General features: G+C 40.4%; 1 long non-coding RNA gene across 3 annotated transcripts in view; it reads left to right on the plus strand.

Moving 5' to 3' along the window:
• The window catches only part of LOC102160118, a 39,001-nt gene extending 24,061 nt beyond the window's left edge, over nucleotides 1-14,940 (plus strand). For 2 of the 3 annotated variants that reach the window (XR_001299536.2, XR_001299537.2), the window contains one exon: nucleotides 14,670-14,940. This is a non-coding gene — a long non-coding RNA (uncharacterized LOC102160118). Of the gene's footprint in view, nucleotides 1-14,493 lie in introns of all 3 variants that reach the window. The other variant, XR_306159.3, reaches the window with a different exon arrangement.

The raw sequence follows: 15,177 nt of genomic DNA on the forward strand, positions 1-15,177 counted from the left end.
AGGCTAGATCCCCTACAGGCTTTGTGGTTGGTTGATGCGCAGCGTATTGTAGCAGGAGCTGCTGGAGGATGTGCTTCACGAAAAGATGGAGTAAACTGAGAAGGAGGAAGATAAGGGCTACAAGAAGAAATATAACCAACCTAGGGAGAGGGATGCGTTTAGGAAGATGTAATGAAAAACTCCAGGATGACTGCTGTTCGCCAGTTCAGGATGGCATCCAGTCCAGAATGGATGAAAAGCCCCCAGGTGAGACTTCTTCAAGAAGGTGAAATTGATGGGGCCGATGCATCTTATATCTTGAGAGATTTAGACATTTAGAAAGTTTTCATTTAATCCCCCCGTTGGAAAGTACAGTGCCTCTTACCAGTGCCTCTGGTCTTTCAGTTCAAAGCTTCTGTTTTTACCTTCTGTGGAATAAACCTCCAGTCTTTTACCAGAGTAGGATAGGTGATATAGGCACCTACCTGCTTCTTTTTAACTTGAAGTATAGTTGATTAATAACATTATATTAGTTTAAGGTGTGTAACATAGTGATTCATATTTTTATAGATTGTATTCCATTTAGTTATTTTAAAATAATGGATATATTTTTCTGTGCTGTATAATATGTCCTTGTTGCTTATTTAACCTTATATGTAGTACTTAGCTGTTGCTTAAATAGATTTTCAACCAGTCTTCTTACCTACCACCTTCTATCTTCACTTCCAGAGGAATCTGGTGTAATCAGTTACTGATTTTGCTGCTGCTGGTGGAGTATGGGTCTGTAGAATGGAACATGTTGTTCTCATTTTCTTGGTCTGTTACTCCCTTACCACTCACCCATTGTCTAGCTGGCCTCCAAATTTTTTTTGTCTTTTCTTCCATTCTTTCCAACTTTATGTGCTTATGCCTTAAAAAAATTCCCTTTACTGTCATTTTAGTGAGGTTTCAGGAAGGAAGGTATATGACAAGAGTTTAATCTGTTACCTTCTTTAGACAGAACGTCTGGCATATATATATATATATTTTTTTTTATTTTATAATTTTTATTTTTTCCATTATAGTTGACTTACAGTGTTCTGTTAATTTCTGCTGTACAGCAAAACAACCAGTCATACATATGTATATATATTTATTCTTTTTCTCACATTATCCACCATCACGTTCCATCACAAGTGACTAGATATAGTTCCCAGTGCTATACAGCTGGATCTCACTGCTTATCCACTCCAGAGGCAATAGTTTGCATCTATTAACCCCAGACTCCCAGTCCATCCCTTTCCCTCCCCCTCCCCCTTGGCAACCACAGGTCTCTTCTCCAAGTCCATGAGAGAAATTCTGGTATAGATTGCAACTATGACATATTTCAGAACTTTTTATTATGGAGCGTTTCAAATATCTGCAAAATACAGATAATGTGAATCAACTCCCCTCCTCCACCATCTTATTCATCACCCAATTTCAACAATGACCAGTTTATGGTCAACATGGTTTCCTCCATACGTCTTCCTGTCTTCCTCCTGGATTATTTTGGAGCAAATCCCGCATATCATTTCATTTGTAAGCCAAAAATGGATGTGAATATGATGATCCAGTACATAGTGATAATAAAAATGGTCCAATAATGGATGTGAAGCCTCTCAAGAATGAATGTCTGGTGAGGGTACTTCCAATGGTAGCTAATCCCCTCTAGAGTGTGGGTTCCTAATTAGTGTACTTCAGATGGGAATGGCTTCTAGGGTGTGGATCAGAGTGAATTTATACACACACATATCACACTGTAAATAGTAAAGTGTTTTAAAGTAAACCACCATCCAGACACCCTAACACTGTGAAATCTAGGTGAATTCATGGGTTTTGTTATCTGACCAGAGGAGAGATATTAGGAAGTAGAGTTTATTTGTGGAGAAAGATGGAGAACTTGAGATAATGTTGGTCACACAACAAGAAATAGAGATGATTGTTAATTTATGATTAGGGCCCAGAGACGGGTCAGGCTGGGTATTCATAATTCATAGTCATTCTTATGGAAATTGGAGTTCCCGTCGTGGCTCAGTGGTAGCGAACCCAACTAGTATCCATAAGAACAAGAGTTTGAACCCTGGCCATGATCAGTGGGTTAAGGATCTGATGGCTGGGATCTGGCGTTGCTGTGACTGTGGCATAGGCTGGCAGCTGCAGCTCTGATTCAACCCCACATGCCACAAGTGTGGCCCTGAAAAAAAAAAAAAAAGAATTGAGAGCACAAGAGCACAAGTGGCTTGTTCAAATGAGAGGGGCAGAAAGAATGGCCTGAATTGGGTGGGAGAAGAAAAGGTGACACCTGTTTGACTGAATGGGATTTGGGAGGTGACACTTGCAATTTACAGTACAACACTTCATCACAGAGGGTGTGGTGTAAACAGCAGCATAGACTGCCCTCTGGGGACAGGGCTCGTCACCACTCGACAGAGTCTTTTGAAGAAAACCTGTGGACTCTCTCTCAGAGTAATGTTTTTAAATGCGTAAAATAAAATATATAGGATTATAACGAAAGCCAAATATGTTGAAATACAGTTATCAAAATATTTTTAATGTGATATAATAATGAATTATTCTTTTTTCAACACATTAAATAACAAGATCCAGTGGCAGGTGTAATAATTACTGTAATTTTGAAGTGGTAATGAGCACAAATTATATTTTGAGATATATGTAACAAGTCTAATACGATATGAAATTAGCTGTGGCTTCCATGGGTGACAGTCTTAAAACTGCTATTGCTACTGTGTTTTGTGGTGTACCTTCACAATTGATGGCGATGCTAATTTTCAGTTAGAGGCCGATGGAAATAGGAAGTAATGTTTTCCCTAACTTCATAGACATTCCACCATCTTGCACTTTATCCACAGACACACTTTCTCCCCCAATAAGACCCCACACCTTAGGTTAAGACTCTGTTCCAGGGGTGGTCAGTTGAATTACTTCATTAATTCAACAGCTATTTATTGCTTGTCAGTCTGTGCCAGACATGGAGATACAAAGATACATAAGCTAAAAGACGCTCACAGTGATGATGGGAAGACTGACAATAAACAGATGATCACTGTTCAGTGTGGCAGGTGCAATGACAGAGGAAAGCCCAGTGTATAAGGAGGGGCAGAGAAGGCCTCTGGAAGGAGCTGTGCATGAAATAAGTGAAGTGAATGGGTGACCTTAGGTCAAAGTGAACTTGGATCCGCCTCTGGTCCACAAGGGAGGATCGGTGGGGTGACCTATGACAAACCTCATGATAATCCATTTCCTCTACATGGAGCCCAACATGCTTCCTAAGGCTCTGCACCATCCGCCCCACTTCCTTCTGCAGCTCCTTCGTGAGCCATTCCCTATCACCCTCTCTTATTCTCCAAGTATTCAACACACCATCCTCTTTCCTGCCTCAAGGCAATAGCTTCTTCTCATGCCTCTCCACACACACACACACACACAGCTTAATCCTGTTCATCCTTTAGTTCGCACCATAACCATCACTGCTTCGTGCCTCTCCCCTAGCTGCACAACACAGTATTTCACCAGCCCTCTCTTGATGGACATTTAAGTTGTCTCCAGCTTTTCATCATTACGAGCAATGCAATCACTCACACATACACACCTTTTTATGCTTGTACCTATGTTTCTGATATATCCATTTCTAGAGGTGAAATTGCTAAGACATATGCACACTTAGTGTTTTAGGTTCTTTTTTTTTTTTTTTTTTTTTGCTTTTTAGGGCCACACCTGTGGCATATGGAAGTTCCCAGGCTAGGGGTCCAATCAAATCCGTAGCTGTCAGCCTACGCCACAGGCACAGCAACGCAGGCCAAGCCACGTCTATGACCTACATCACAGCTACAGCAATGCCAGATCCCTGATCCACTAAGCAAGACCAGGGATCATACTTACATTCTTGTGGATTCTAGTCAGATTTGTTTCCACTGCACCACAAGGGGAACTCCTCCAACATTTAATGTTTTAATCAATAGCTAGCTTTCAAAAAGGTACCCTAGAGAACCTGCTTTCTCATACTGTTAACAATATTGTATCTTACCAGAATTTTCAATATTTGTTAATGTTTTCATAAGATGGCTGCAATCTCATTGCTAACTTTGCCTATCTTTGATTTACAAGATCGAACATTGTATCTTTCTTATTTAAAATAAGATGTAATTAGTTTGACATTATGGGTAGAAAGATAGAGACTGAAAAGAGAAGAAAATTAATATTTATGCTAAAGAATAAAGGAGCATTTTAGGAAGGAAAAGCACTTTCTCAACTTCGATGTAAGTGGCATTCATGCATAATGCACATCATGGTGTAAACAGAGCATTTTAAACCATCTTTAAAGCTAACCCATGTATAATTGGTTGCTCTGATTCAGAATTATTACTGGAAATGCTACTTAATTCTGTATTGGTAAATTTTCTGATATGTAAGCTTTATAATAATCAAAGAATCTTCCTCTTTGAGTACACGTCTTGCTTTTTTTTTTTTGTCTTTTTAGGGTCACACCTGCAACATATGGAGGTTCCCAGGCTAGGGGGTCTAAGCAGAATTGTTGCTGCCAGCCTGTGCCTCAGCCACAGCAACGTGGGATCCGAGCCACATCTTCACCTACAGCTCACAGCAACACGGGATCCTTAACCCACTGCTCGAGGCCAGGGATCAAACCCACAACGTCATGGTTCCTAGTCAGATTCGTTTCCGCTGCGCCACAACAGGAGCTCCACATCCTGGTTTCTAAATGTTGTTCTTGAGTAAGAGAAACCAGGAATCCTTAGTAGAGTGATCAGTTCCATGGCTGGGGCAGGGACAAGATGAGCCTACAGCATCTTATGGTACCAGACAAGAAGGAAGTACTCTAAGAAAATGGGGCATGTCAAAAGGACACAAGAACTAATCTGCAAAAGCTCCCAAAGTCTAAAACTGGAACAACTTGAGCAACAAAACGAATAATGATAGTGTTAGATTTTATGGGAGTTCCCATTGTGGCTCAGTGGTAACAAACCTGACTAGTATCCATGAGGATGCAGGTTTGATCCCTGGCCTCACACAGAGGGATAAGGATCCAGCGATGGTGTGAGCTGCAGTGTAGGTTGCAGATGCTCCTCTGTTGCTATGGCTGTGGCGTAGGCTCCCAGCTGCAGCTCTGAATCTACCCCTAGCCTGGGAACTTCCACATGCTGCAGGCGTGGCCCTAGAAAGAAAAAAAAAAAAAAGATTTTAACCCATAGGGCAAAATTAATACCTATAAGTCCATACTAGAGTAAATAAATAACTCAATAAATGGGAGAAGGGGCAACTCTTCTTTCAAAAGAATTCCAATTAATAAATGTAGCAGGAATGAGGAAAATACTAAATCCCCATTAGAACACCACAATTGGAGTTCCCGTCATGGCTCAGTGGTTAACAAATCTGACTAGGAACCATGAGGTTTCAGGTTTGATCCCTGGCCTTGCTCAGTGGGTTAAGGATCTGGCGTTGCCGTGAGCTGTGGTGTAGGTTGCAGACATGGCTCGGATCTGGCATTGCTGTGGTGTAGGCTGGCAGCTATAGCTCCGATTAGACCCCTAGTCTGGGAACCTCCATTTGCTGGGGGAGCGGTCCTCGAAAAAAGACAAAAAAATCCAAAAAACAACACAGTAATAATTGCTTCAGGCAAGATCAACCAATGGGGAGTTCCCACTGTGCCATAGCAGGATTGGCCATATCTCTGCAGTGCCAAAACGCAGGTTTGATCCCTGACCTTGAACAGTGGGTTAAAAAGGTTCAGTGTTGCTGCAGCTGGGCGTAGGTCACAACTGCTGCTGTGATATGACCCCTGGCCCAAGAACTCCATATGCTGTGGCCAAAAAAGGAAAACAATTTTTTGAAAAGGTGCATTGATGGTTGTTAAAATCGATGGTCAAAAGTTTGAAGAGAAACAGGATGTTCACACAGTCTCAAAGTATCTCTCCAAGATATTTATAATTACAAAGGGGAAAGTTAGTAACTTTATAGTCCAGAAGTGCTGCAGATACCACCTTAACCAGGTGATCAAGCTTCACTAGTAGTAAGTCATGTTGACATTGTGTGCACCCCTGAGATGAAATAACGAGAACTTCACCTCTGTGATATTATTCCCCAAAACTTGTACTGCCAGTCTAATCATGAGAAAAAAAAAAAAAAGTGTTGGACACACCCAAATGGAAGAACATTCTACAAAATAGCTGGCCAGTACTCCTCAAAAGAGTCCACAGAAGACAAGGAGAAAGGACGCCCCTGGCCCAGATTAGAGGGGATTAAGAAGACGCAGAAACTAAATGCAATGTAGGATCCTGGAACACAAAAAGAACATTAAGGGGGAAATGGTGAAGTTTAAATTCAGTCTGTAGTTGAATTCGATAGTATCCTATCAATGTCAGCTTTGGGAGTGTGATCATTGAACTATGGTTGTGTAAGTTGTTAACCTTAGAGGGAAGCTGGGTGAAGGGCAGAGGAAAACTATCATTTTTGTGAATTTTTTGTGTTTAAAATTATTTCAAAAAGAAAAATATTGATTAGAAATAAGAATAAGCTCTATCTGAAGAGTGATTTTCACAGTACACATTAATAACCACATCCTCCGGATCATAGTGACGCTGAGGATTTGAATATTATTCAGAATTCCCCCAATACTAGACTGCTCTTCATCAAAACCCTGTGTGTTCACAGAATGCTGAACTATTTTAAAAACAATTTGTGCTCCTTTCTGTTCTTCCATCTTTGAGTTTACAGAATTCACTGTTGTTCATTCAGAAAACGATTCTTACCGGTGAAAGCAGCTGATTAATGTGAAAGGGAAATAGGACGCAGTGAAAGGTTTCCCGATGTGAACCTGAGGTTTCATCTCAGCTCTGCCATCGATGAATTATGAAGTCACTGGCGAATTACTCCCTCTGGGCCTCAATTTCCCACACCTGTGAAATGAGAGAATTAGGAAAAGATATTTGTCTTTCTCCGTTTGGGCATTCTGTGCTTCTTGCTTCATAATTCCCAGCTCCTACTAGCTTGGCCTGCACCTCCAAGTTAGGCTGAAAGCTTTCATGAACAAGCGACCAAAGGCTGGAAATGCACATTTGGAGTTCCTGTCGTGGCGCAGCGGAAATGAACCTGACTGGGAACCACGAGGTTGTGGGTTCAATCCCTGGCCTTGCTCAGTGGGTTAAGGATGCAGCGTTGCCATGAGCTGTGGTGTAGGTTGCAGATGCAGCTGGGATCTGGCATTGCTGTGGCTGTGGTGTAGGCCAGAGGCTACAGCTCCAATTAGACCCCTAGCCTGGGAAGCTCCATATGCTGTGGGTGTGGCCCTAAAAGAGAAAAGACAGAAAAATAAAATAAATAAATAAATGCACATTTGTAACTCAGTAGGTCAAGGCATTAACCAAAGTTAATTTGTATGGCAGCGGTAATTGGAGTCTTAATTTTTAATACCTCAGAAAATTTAATAAAGACCTTAATCTCACTGAAATCTCGATTTTACACAGTAATGAATAGCAGTGAACTATTTTCACATGATGAAATTCAATCCACCTAAATAAGAAATTTCATTTTGGAGTTCCCGTCGTGGCACAGTGGTTAATGAATCCGACTAGGAACCATGAGGCTTCGGGTTCGATCCCTGGCCTTGCTCAGTGGGTTAACGATCCGGTGTTGCCGTGAGCTGTGGTGTAGGTTGCAGACGCGGCTCGGATCCCGTGTTGCTGTGGCTCTGGTGTAGGCCAGTGGCTATGGCTCCGATTGGACCCCTAGCCTGGGAACCTCCATGTGCCTCGGGAGCGGCTCAAGAAAAAAAAGGCAAAAAGACAAAAAAAAAAAGAAAAAAAAAGAAAGAAATTTCATTTTAAGACCACATTTCAAACTCCTTTCCCATGGAAGCATCGTTCAGCAGCCTCAAGATGGCACACCTGACTCTCTCCTCCCCTTTGTTTTCCTCATCCCTTTTGGTGACAGTATAGGAAATAGAGATAGACTCAAAGTCAGAAATCAGTGGCCTCAACCACCAATCTCTGCTCTATTACAAGCTGACCTAAAAGAATAATTTTCTTTTCTTTTTTTTTTTTTTTTTTTTTTGTCTTTTTGCCATTTCATTGGGCCACTCCTGCGGCATATGGAGGTTCCCAGGCTAGGGGTCCAATCGGAGCTGTAGCTGCCAGCCTACGCCACAGCCACAGCAACTCGGGATCCGAGCCGCGTCTGCGACCTACACCACAGCTCACGGCAACGCCGGATCGTTAACCCACTGAGCAAGGGCAGGGATTGAACCTGCAACCTCATGGTTCCTAGTCAGATTCGTTAACCACTGTGCCACAATGGGAACTCCAATAATTTTCTTTTTTAAAACTTTACTGAAGTATAGTTGATTTACAATGTTGTGTTAATTTCTGCTGTACAGCCAAATGACTGTTATATAAACATACACACACATATACATGTACACATCTATGTGTGTATATATTCTTTCTCATATTCCTTTCCATTGTGGTTTATTATAGGATATTGAATATAGTTCCCTGTGCTATACAGTCAGACCTTGTTGTGTATCCATCCTATATGTAATAGTTTCCCTCTGCTAATCCCAAACTCCCAATTCTTCCCTCCTCTCCCCTGCTCCCCCCTGGCAACAAGAAATCTGTTCTCCACGTCTATGAGTCTGTTTCTGTTTTGTAGATAGATTCATTTGTGTCATTTTTTAGATTCCACATGTAAGTGATATATCAAATGGTATTTGTCTTTCTCTTTCTATTTGTTTAGTATGATAATCTCTAGGTCCGGAGTTTGTGTTGTGGCTCAGTGGTAATGAACCCGAGTAGTAATCACGAGGATTCAAGTTTGATTCCTCGCTCAGTGGGTTTAGGATCCGGTGTTGCCGTGAGCTGTGGTACAGGTCACAGATGCGGCTCAGATCCTGTGTTGCTGTGGTGTAGTCCAACAGCTACAGCTCCGATTCGACCCCTAGCCTGGGAACTTCTATATGTTGTGGGTGCAGCCCTAAAAAGACAAAAAACAAAAATAAAAAACCCCCACAACATCCCAAAACAAAAAACAAAGTAGAGAAGGAGAGAAAAATACAGGAAGACAGGAAGAGGGCAGTAGACTTGTCAGCAGTCCAGGTGCTGGAAAGAAGGAAACCCATCAGCGCATTTCTCTTTGCTTCCTTGCCCTCTGAACTGTTCAATAAATAGTACCATGTGCAGAGATAACTATTTCAGACCAGCGCTGCTCTCCATTTTAAGAACTAGACAGGTGTTCCTGTCATGGCTCAGCAGAAACAAGTCTGACAGGCATCCATGAGGACATAGGTTCAATCCCTGGCCTTGCTCAGTGGGTTAAGGATCCAGTGTTGCCGTGAGTTGTGGTGTAGGTCACAGACGCTGCTCGGATCTGGCGTTGCTGTGGCTCTGGTGTAGGCCGGCAGCTGCAGCTCTGATTAGACCCCTTGCCTGGGAGCCTCCATATGCTGCTGGTGCAGCCCTAAAAGGACAAAAGACAAAAAAAAAAAAAAAAAAAAAAAAGAATATACAAATGTTATCTCAATATGGTTTAAGTTTTTTGTTTTGTTTTGTTTTGTTTTCGGTTTTTAGGGCTAAACCCATGACATGGAGAAGTTCCCAGGCTAGGGGGTGAATTGGAGCTGTAGCCACCAGCCTAAACCACAGCCACAGCAATGCCAGATCTTTAACCTGCTGAGCAAGGTTAATCACAGACATGATTTCATACAATCCTGTAATAGCCCTTTTTTCCTCTCCACCCCTACATTGCCCCTCTCTTCTCCTCTCTCCCTACTGGTAACCATTAGTTTGCTCTCTGTATCTGTGAGTCTTCTTCTTTTTTGGTTTATTCATTAGTTTGTTGTATTTTTTAGATTCCACATATAAGTGATATAATCAGTATTTGTTTTTCTCTGTCTGGCTTATTTTGCTTAGCATAATGCCTTCCAACTCCATCCATGTTACTGCAAAAGGCAGAATTCATTCTTTTTTATGGCTGAATAGTATTCCATTGTATAGATATACCACATCATCTTTAGCCATTCATCTGTTGATGGGCATTTGCATTGCTTCCAAACCTTGGCAATTGTAGATAATGTCACTGACAAAATCGGGGTGCATATATCTTTTTAAATTAGGTTTTTCTCAAAATGGTTTTCACTTATGTTTCCCTCACATTCTTTCATATATTAGCCATTTATATTTTTTCTTCTCTGAAAAGCTTGTTTATATATTTTGACCATATTCTTCTGGGTTGTTTGTTTTTCTCTACTTGATTTTTAGGAGTTCTTTGTATACTTTACATACTACTCATTTGGTGCTTGTATGTGAACCATTTATCTTCTCCATGTTGGACACTTATCTTTTCACTCTTGGTGGTCTATATTTTTTTTCTTGTCTTTTTTTTTTTTTTTTTTTTTTTTTTAGGGCCACGCTTATAGCATATATAAGTTCCCAGGCTAGGGGTTGAATCCAAGCTGCAACTGCCAGCCAATACCACAGCCACAGCAATGTGGGATCCAAGTTGCATTTGCACCTACCACAGCTCACAGCAACCCTGGATCCTTAACTCGCTGAGTGAGGCCAGGGATCAAACCCACATCCTCATGGATCATAGTCTGGTTCATAACTGCTGAGCCACAATGGGAACTCGCAAGGTGTATTTTTTGATTAAAAATTTAAAATTTTAACATAGTCAAATTTATTAATCTTTTTTCTTAGAGATTGTGCTTTTCCTTTTTCTTTTTATGCACCTGCAGCATATGAAAGTTCCCAGTCTAGGAGTTCTCATCATGGTGCAGTGGAAACAAATCTAAGAACCATAAGGTTGTGGGTTCGATCCCTGGCCTCGCTCAGTGGGTTAAGGATTTGGTGTTGCCGTGACCTGTGGTGTAGGTTGAAGACAAGGCTCTGATCTGGTGTTGCTGTGGCTGAGGCGTAGGCCAGCGACTACAGCTCCAATTAGACCCCTAGCCTGGAAACCTCCATATGCCATGGGTGCAGCCCTAAAAAGACAAGAGAGAGGAAAAAAAAAAAGTTCCCAGTCTAGGGACTAAATCAGAACTGCAGCTGCCAGCCTACGCTATAGTCACAGCCACACTGTGATCTATGCCACAGCTTGTGGCGATGCTGGATCCTTAAACCACTGAGTGAAGCTAGGGACCAAACCTGCATCCTCATAGACACTATGTCAGTTTCTTAATCTGCCTAGCCACAATGGGAACTCCAAGACTGTGCTTTTGATATCTTAAATCCTTGTCTACATCAGAGCCCTAAATATGTTTTTGTTTTAAATGTTCACAATATTACCTAAGTTTCAAATTCACTTGAATTGGTCTTTTTTTATATTGTGAAGAAGAGAATCCACTTTTTTTCCTTCATGTGAATATCAATTGTCCTAACACCATTCATAGAATATCTACTCTTCCCATTGATCTGCAATACCAACTTTGTCATGTATCAAGTTCCCATATACCAATGAGCCTATTTCTGTGTTCTCTATTCTGTTCCATCAGTCTGTGTAACTATCTCTGTGTGTAATATCCTGCTGTATAATTGTATCTTAGCTTTATAAGTCTTGAGAGCTTGAAAGTTAAGACAAATCCCTTACCTCACTTTGTCTTCCTTCTTAAGAGTATTTTGACTCTTCTTAGTTCTCTGCTTTCCTCTATAAACTGCTATTATAAATTTGTAAAGTTCTATGAAAAACCTTTCTGGGATTTTAAATGACATTGCATTAAAGCTATAGATAAATGTGGAAATCGTTCATCTTTTTATAATACTGAGTCTGCTTACCCATAAACAACTTATCCATCTGCTTACTCTTTTATTATTTTATTACTTACATGTTTCATTAAAGTTTTAAAATGTTTTCTTCATAAAGATCTCATTCATTTATTTATATATATAAGTGTATATATGTATTTGTATATGTTTGGCAGCACCAGCAGCATATGGAAGTTCCCAGGCCAGGGATCAAACCCATGCCACAGCAGCAACCCAAGCCACTGTAGTGACAACAGATCCTTAAGCCACTGAGCCACCAGGGAGCTCCTATAAATGGTATCTTATAAACTGTATTTTATCTGTTTGTTAAGGCTCTTAATAATGACAGTTTGTACCTGTTTATATTAGTTATCTGTTGGTCAAAACAAACTACCTCAAACTTAGTGGCTCAAAACAACATACACTTATTATCTCCATGTTTCTGTGGGTCACTTAGCGAGGTTCCCTGCCCAGGGTCTCACAAGGCTGCAAGCAGTGTGTCAGCCAAGCTGTGATCTTTTGTAGAGCTTAGGGCCCTCTCCAAGGATCACGTTATGCTGGCAGAATTCAGTTATTTGGGGCTGGAGAAAGGACGTCCCCGTTTGTTTTGTTGCTGGCTCTCAGCCGGGGGTTGCCCACAGCTCCTAGTGACCCTGCAGCTCCTTACTGTGGCCCATTCACAGGCCTTCTCACAACAGGGCAATTTGCTTCTTCAAAGGCAGTAGAATACTAATCCAGTCACTAACAGTTCTACATAACAATGTAATCACAAGACTGAATAATTCCATCACTTTTGCCACAGCACATAATCTGGTCAAGGCAGTACCTACACCCATCATCTTTGTCTGTTTGCTAGAAGCAAGTCATAGGTTCTGCCTACACTCAGAAAGGATGTGATTCATTGGAGATTACCTTAGGGTGATAACTAGAATTTCCAATCCTGATAGCTTTATATTTGTTTTTCTTGCTACACTATACGAACTAAACTTCCACTATAATGTTGACAATAAATTATTATCTTAAAGGAAATGGTTAAATGATTCACTCTAAAGACATTTGCTGTAGGTTTTTTGTAAATGCCATTTATCAGGTTAAATAAGTTCTATTCAAAGTTCTGATTTGCTTTTTTAATTATAAATGACTGTTGAAGGAGTTCACGCTTTGGCGCTGTGGCACAGTGGGTTAAGAATCTGACTGCAGCGGCTTGAGTCACTGCAGACGTGCAGGTTCATTCCCCAGCCCAGCGAGTGGGTTAAGGGATCTGGCTGTGGCATAGGTCGCAGCAGTGGCTTGGAAGCAATCCCTGACCGGGGAACTTCCATATGCTATGGGTGTGGCCCTTAAAAAAAAAAAAAAAAAGACTTGAATTTTATCATGCTATTTTTTCTACATCCTTTGAGATGATATTTTTTTCTCCATTGTTAAATCACCCTTGCATTCCTGGAATAAAGGAGATTATCACTTTGTCTTTTTGACTTTTCTAGGGCCGCTCCTTCGGCATTTGGAGGTTCCCGGGCTAGGGGTCTAATTGGAGCTGTAGCCACTGGCCTATGCCACAGCCACAGCAACTTGGGATCCGAGCCGCGTCTGAGACCCACACCACAGCTCACGGCAATGATGGACCCTTAACCAACTGAGCGAGGCCAGGGATCAAACCCACAACATCATGGTTGGTAGTTGGATTCATTAATCACTGTGCCACGACAGGAATTCCAAGATTATCACTTTTCATTGCTGTTTTTTGTTTGCTGTTTTGGATTTTCCAAATGTGTTTTCATGATTGAGATTAATCTTTGTTATTCTTGTTATTAATCTTATTGTTATTAATCTCTTAAAATTGAGTTGGAATTTGTTCCCTCTTTTTCTATGCTTTGGAATAATTTCTATGTATACAATTAAGATTATTTGCCTTCTGGAATATTTTGAACTCTCTTGAGAAATAGTATGAGCTTATTGTCTTCTGAGATTTAAAAATAGAATCAAATTTGAGTTGTTAAATTATCACTTTTTTTAAACTATCCAAAGAGCCTCTGACCCATTTTTTTCCTCTTCTTAGAAATCTGATTTGCACAAACATCTTTCACATTTTTCTCTTGAATCTCCTTGCTACATGTAGAGAATTTCTTTAGATCCATTTGCCAGTGTCTAATCTGTTGCTAAACCCCTTCACTAAAATTTTTTTCAAATCTGGTTACTTTTATAGTCTCCTGCTCTATACTTGATTCTAAATTATATATATTTTATATTCTGAATATGGTAAGCCCACTATTTAAAGGCTTTATGAGTCTGATTTTGTTGTTTCTGCTGGTGTGCATTCATGTTGCTTTGTTTCCTTATGTGTGTTTTTTGTATTTTGAAGACTGGGTTTATGGTGGGTTCCTTCATGTACAATTTTTGTTGGTTTGTGCCAGGGTGTGAAACACTGCTTGCCTGCAACTAAATTCTTGTTTGGGTGATTTTTTAAAAAAGAATTCTTTTTTTTTTTTTTTTTGAAAGTATATATATTTTAATAGTTTAGAATGTCTTAAAATTGCCCTGCAAGAGGGTTACACTAATCTATACTCCCACATCAGTACCAAGTTTAGAAAAACGTATTTTTTAAAAGAATTAGTTGCTGAATATATATCATTAGGAATATACCAATAAACAAAAAAGTAAAAATTACCAGCCGTCTTATTACCTAGAAATAACTTATTTTTATACACATGTGAAATATTTGTCTTAGGTTCAAATGAGAAGAAAGGGGGTTGATCTGAAAAGGCATCATGAAGATACAGACCAGCCTGTTACAAGCTCAACTAATGTTCTAAAAGAGAAAGCTCATCTCTTTCAGTTTAGCACCAAAACTTTCCCACAGCATGATTTTGGCAGCTCCTAAAACCCCTTCTCCTCTCTATTTAGGCTGACTACTTGAGGCCTGGGAGGAGAGGAGACCCAGGTAGCTGGCTAACTGAGCAGTGTGGCTTCTTATGCTTCCATTGAAGATGATGGATTGGTATTGTAGGATCCATTCTTTAAAAAAGAATTCTCAATCCAATGCTGTGTTGAATTACCAGTGGTGAGAGTGGGGATCCTTGTCTTGTTCCGGATTTCCGTGGGAAGGCTTTTAGCTTTTCTCAGTTATTATATTTGCTGTGGGTTTGTCATAAATGGCTTTTATTGTGTTAAGGTATGTTCCCTCTATACCCACTTAGGTAAGAGTTTTTATCATGAAGGGATGTTGTACTTTGTCAAATGCTTTTTCTGCATCTATTGAGATGATCATGTGGTTTTTGACTTTTCTTTTTTTAATATGGTATATGACGTTGATTGATTTTGCTTATGTTGAACCATCCTTGTGAATCTGGGATGAATCCCACTTGGTTGTGGTATATGATCTTTTTTACATGTTGTTGGATTCAGTTGGCTA

This window comes from Sus scrofa, chromosome 11 (genome assembly GCF_000003025.6).
Source record: "Sus scrofa isolate TJ Tabasco breed Duroc chromosome 11, Sscrofa11.1, whole genome shotgun sequence".
NCBI lineage: Eukaryota > Metazoa > Chordata > Mammalia > Artiodactyla > Suidae > Sus > Sus scrofa.